This window comes from Nomascus leucogenys, chromosome 22a (genome assembly GCF_006542625.1).
Source record: "Nomascus leucogenys isolate Asia chromosome 22a, Asia_NLE_v1, whole genome shotgun sequence".
NCBI lineage: Eukaryota > Metazoa > Chordata > Mammalia > Primates > Hylobatidae > Nomascus > Nomascus leucogenys.
Genome location: NC_044402.1, coordinates 78,036,543 through 78,042,542, shown reverse-complemented (window position 1 = coordinate 78,042,542; position 6,000 = coordinate 78,036,543).

The following is a 6,000-nucleotide window of genomic DNA, read 5'->3' as shown; positions in this document are numbered from 1 at the left end:
TGAATGCCTTTTTGTGCCAGACTGTCCCAAGAATCCTAATTTGTATTCCATAGAGGTATTTTATTTTTAATCCTAGAGCTTATTGATGGATCCTTTAGAATTGCCTACCTAAAAGGTAAACTATACTATCCTTGTAAATACTGACCAATCCCAGTTCTCCCCCTAAAAAGGAATACATAGCAGGAGTACAGCAAATGTGTTTGATGGGTAATTCTAGACTGGGACTATGGTATCCTTTTCCGGAGTTTTAAAATTCAACCTTCAGGCCAGGCGCGGTGGCTCACGCTTGTAATCCCAGCACTTCGGGAGGCCGCGGCGGGCAGATCACGAGGTCAGGAGATCGAGACCACGGTGAAACCCCGTCTCTACTAAAAAAATACAAAAAATTAGCCAGGCGTGGTGGCGGGCACCTGTAGTCCCAGCTACTCAGAGAGGCTGAGACAGGAGAATGGCGTGAACCTGGGAGGCGGAGCTTGCAGTGAGCCGAGATTGTGCCACTGCACTCCAGCCTGGGCGACAGAGCAAGACTCCGTCTCAAAAAAAAAAAAAAAAAATAAAATTCAACCTTCATTACAGACAAAGTTTTCTCCCAGAAGGAATGGATTGATAGATTTTGATTAAAATAAGGGTGGAAGGAAATCTGTAGCTGGATTTACTACAAGTGACATCTAGAAACTATAGTTCACAGGACAGAGCAGTGCCATGGAGACTAAGCATTGACTACCTTGAGTTCTCCTAGTGAGGAGTTCTGGTATAAAATTTAAGATTACTACCAGTAACCAATTTAAAGCAAACTATAGGGGTCTCTAATTTTGGATTTTTCCTTAAGTGTAAGAAATAATGCTTCGAATGTTAAGAAATAACAGTCTGGGCAAAGAACGCATATTCTATAGGAAGCCAGGTTTACAATAGGTAAGAATAAACTGTATTAAGTAGATGTAATGACTAGAAAGCTGCTTTGCTCCCTGTATTGAGAAATTGTGGACATGGTATGTCTTACCCAAAGAACGTTGGGCTAGAAGATAGACTTCTATCTCTAGCTTTGGCATTATTGACTGGATTGACTTGAAAACAAGTCACTTAACTTCTCCAAGCTTGTTTCCTCATTTGTCAAATTAGATTACACTAGGAAATGATTATTGAACATGTTTTAACCTTACAACTCTTTGTTCAAATAAATCTTTCAACGAATCCCCAACATATGAAACGTCAAAAAGCTGAATTCCTATGTGAATTATAAGCAGGGTTTGGACATCCAGAGCACCTACAAATCTTCATCTCTTTGATTACATACATGGGGGTCCACAGGGACTCTGAAGAGTTTGAAAATCCCTGGCCTAGATTAAACCTGAGGGCCATTCCAGCTCTTAAAAAAATCTAAAATTTACAAACCATTTTTCTTGTTATTGTTTTTGTTTCTTTGTTTGTTTTTTGAGACGGAGTTTTCACTCTTGTTGCCCAGGCTGGAGTGCAATGGTCTGATCTCGGCTCACTGCAACCTCCGCTTCCTGGGTTCAAGCAATTCTCCAGCCTCAACCTCCTGAGTAGCTGGGATTACAGGTGCCCACCACCACGCCTGGCTAATTTTTGTACTTTTAGTAGAGACAGGGTTTCACATGTTTGCCAGGCTAGTCTCAAACTCCTGACCTCAGGTGAGCCACCCATCTCTGCCTCCCAAAGTGCTGGGATTACAGGCGTGAGCCACCGTACCCGGCCCTTGTTTTTGTTATTAATCATTATCAATCATTAACTTTACAAATATAAAGAAATAGGGGCCATGTTCGACATGAGACATTGTCTTCCTGGCACACAGTAGACCAGGAAATGTTTGAAGAAGGAATGGGTAAAATTAAGATACCGAAATGGAAGTGAGGGGAGAGCAGGTAATTGTAGAGAAAAAGACTCTTTATGGCAAGAAACGAAGTAAAAGAAATGTATAGGCCGGGCGCAGTGGCTCACGCCTGTAATCCCAGCAATTTGGAAGGCTGAGGCGGGCGGATCACGAGACTGTCCTGGCTAACACGGTGAAACCCCGTCTCTACTAAAAAATACAAAAAAAAATTAGCCGGGCGCGGTGGCGGGCGCCTGTAGTCCCAGCTACTCAGGAGGCTGAGGCAGGAGAATGGCAGGAACCCGGGAGGCGGCGCCTGCAGTGAGCCGAGATCGCGCCACCGCACTCCAGCCTGGGCGGCAAGCGAGACTCCGTCTCAAAAAAAAAAAAAAAGTATAAACTAGACTAAGAGGGGAATAAAAGCCAGAAGAAAAAGAAACGTAAGAACACCAATAAAGGAAAGACAGGGACTGAGACAGGTGGTTAAGGGAAATGAAAAACAAAATGTGAAAGTCAATCCAAACAAAGAAAAACGGCACTTCCAACCAAAAAAAAATGAAGGTGTCGAACCCTGCCATCAATTGCTCAGAAAAGAGAGACACTTGAGCAGGGAGGGGTTTGAGAAAGGGGAGAAGGAAGGAGTGAGAGCCCTAAAAAATAATGTTCCTAGCTACCCTTTACAGCTGTCTCTGCAGGGAAGACTGGAGAAAGTAGAGGGGGAAATGAGTACAGGAAAAAAGTGCCTCTGCAGAGCAGGTAAGAGGAGGTTGTTCAGATTTATGGATTTTATTAAGCCAGTTTTCTGTATCACTCTGCTATAAAGGAAAATAGCTTCTGCAGGGCTGTCTCTCCTCCTTCAGGTGAGGAACAAAGGGTGGGTGGAGTCAGGGACAGAGTCTGGTCTGTGAGATCATGATGTGTCTGCAGCTCCGAAGCACCGCAGGTGTTTCTGGGTAATGTGCCACATCATGTTTATATCACGAACGGGAATTGAAAATCAGTCTGTGTGAGGCAGAGATGAGCCCACATCTGTTATCCTCCCCAACAATAAATAAATAGCCCAGACAAACGGATGCCAGTCCATCTACAGCAACATTTTAAAGCACGTGCTTTATGACAAAACTGGACCCAAGGTCTGACAAGGACTGCAGGCTGCCATGAGCACTGTAGCTATCCTGAACGTTGATGCTACATATTGCTAAGGGGAACATAATTTATAGCACAAACCCTACAGCTTCCACTAAGGTTGAGTTTTCCTCTCATTTTCTTGCCTTTTTATTGGCTTCACTGCATGGCTGCCAATAGCAACATCCACTGGTAGCAAGGGGAGTTCAACACCATTGCAATCTGCCATACAGTGGAGCCCTGACAATGTCAACCATCAATCTAGTAGCTGTTTGTAATTGCCTCCATCTATTTCTCCTGTCTTGAGGTATCTTTCCTATTGTGAGTCAAGATTCAGAAACTGCTGACTAATGCCATGGGTCTGTGTCTCCATGACTATGAAGCAGTGGAAAGGAAGGTAGCAGCTTCCTGGTGCCAGCAACCCCAGAGGTTAGAGGTTGAACTCTTGCGGGTTTCAGGCGTTTTTAATCCCTTTTCTAAATAATTTATAATTTTGCAAGAATGTGAGGCATATGCAGTTATCCATATAATCTGCTTTTCCAAAAAAGAGAAAGTTTCCCAGTCCTTATTATTAATGTTTATTTCCTATTGGAGAAAGACATTTGAAATATGAGCCTTCTTGTAAAAACTCAAACTGACCAGATTATGTTTGCTTCCTCAGATCTCTTGGCATTAATTGTTGACATAACTTCATCCTACTTTTTCAACGAGATGTATTTTTTTCAGACGTATTTATTCTTACTAGTCAGTGTGTAGCTAATATGTGCACAATCTACAATGTAGTGGCAATCCTGGTGGGTAGGGACAGCTTCGCATACTGCAAAGGGTGCCATTCAGTGCATAGCAGACTGGAACTCCCTCCTAGCTTGGCCACCAGCTGAACCTGTAATCTCAGGACTCTCCAAGTCTTAGATTCTCCATCTATTACATAAAAGCACTGACTTTTATTCAGCCCCCACACCAAAGGACCAAGATGTGTTTAGCTTTAAAGAAATTTTCCAGATAATTTTCTTTTTTATTCTTCTCAAATAAAATAGCAACAAACCTAAAGCAGTCATCTTCTTAATAAAGACATAATAAAAAGTTACATATATGGGGTAGATGTAAACACAATCATACTACAGATGTATCTTGAGCCTGTCTCTAATTATGATGAAAGATGTAGTCATCAATACAATTTTTATAAAGATACGTCCTTCTTTTTTTGAGACAGGGTCTTGCTCTGTCACCCAGGCTGGAGGGCAGTGGCACAATCACAGCCACTGCGGCCTTGACCTCTCCAACTTAAGTGATACTTCCTGCCTCAGCCTCATGAGTAGCTGGGATCACAGGTGTGCGCCACCACACCCAGCTAAATTTTGTATTGTTTGTAAAGACGAGGCCTCACTATGCTGACGACACTGGTCTCAAACTCCTGGGCGCAAGCGATCCTCCTGCCTTGGCCTCCCAAAGTGTTAGGGTTAGAGATATGAGCCACCACACCCAGCTTATATGTCCTTTTATTTCATAAAAAACAATTTTAGATTATCTGATATCATACATATCCCATAAATGGTAGTCATTAATTTAGAAGTGAATTTATAAAGTAAGTCAAGAGAAGTTAAAATTGCACATGCATTTTGTTTCTAAAATCTGAGGTGTCTATGCATTTCCAGGTATTGTATATTTGCAAATACATTGCATTAGAAGTCATCTTTAACATTTTGTGTTAGTGTAATAACAATATTATCTAATATTAATGCTACCAGAATCCAGTTGCTTTTTCTGTGTATCAAAATTTATCATACTTTATCCACTTACACTAGGTGATTAAACAGAATCTGCCCAATTTATTCTGCAGTCAAATTATTTTAAAATCTATTTTTCCTGCTGACTCTTAGAAATTGCAGAAAGACAAAAACCAGTTTCATCTCCAGTACTAGTGTGAAACAATTTCCTTCCAGTGGGACAGAAACCTAGACATACTAGGGAAAGATTTAAATATAAAGAAAAATGCTTTGGCTGAAAAAAAAACAACACCAAAACACAAAAAGGATTCATTAAAGCAACAGAACAAAACCTAATTTGGGACCCTAAAAACTCTGGCAATGCCACTGTAATGAAGTTTCATTATCTGCTTCAGAGTAACAGTCTCTGAAATTGTTATTCTGCTACATGCTGTAAAGAACTCCCAAACTCAAATGTTATCAGGAAATGTAAAGGTTAAGTCTGACTACAAGAAGGCCAAAATTGCACCAGCTTCCTAAGTGAAGAATAAAAGAATAAAACATATAGAAGGCAGAAATAAAATGAGGTGTATCTGGAGAATTTCATGATGAGCATTTAGATTTAGCAATGCCCAATGTCATGCTGACACTGTCATGACCTTGTCTTCAGCTAGTAATTTGGGGTTGTACTTTTTTAAATTTAATTTTGAATGTTCTTGCATGTTTGGTACATCTCTCCGCACTGCTAAAGATAAATTGTTTATCTGTATAACATAACTACACCAATGTCATTTATTGTATACACTAGTACACAAATGTGTTTTTTTATTAAGTAAATGAAGTATTTGCTGTGAAAAATGTATTATTTGTGCCACCATTTATATCTGTGTTCACTTTCTGTGTGTATATGCGTGTGTATTCGAATCTCAATTTTTCTTTTACTCTAGTTTAGATTAAGACATATTTAGATGAAATTTTAAAAATAGCATTGGAAATAGGAGGCTAAGTTTTGTTGAGTCTCATTCCCTTGGGGGGAAATTGCTTTTGCCATTTTATTTTCATGCACAATAATCTAAAAAGGATCTCCTACTGACTTCCTTCCTAATTATTATTGTTTTACACAAAAGAAAGGAAATATGTTTTCAACTGAGTTGTTTGAAATCATTCCCTTTGTGTAGATTTCCCAGACTGATGTTTCATTGTAAGCATATTACATTATAGACTGCTTGGCCATTTCACAAGCAACTAATCCATAGTTTTGGAAGCCTGCTTTAAGAGATCTGAATATCTTTGTTTTTAATAAAATACTTAGAGTTTAACTAAAGCTCTGGAATAATC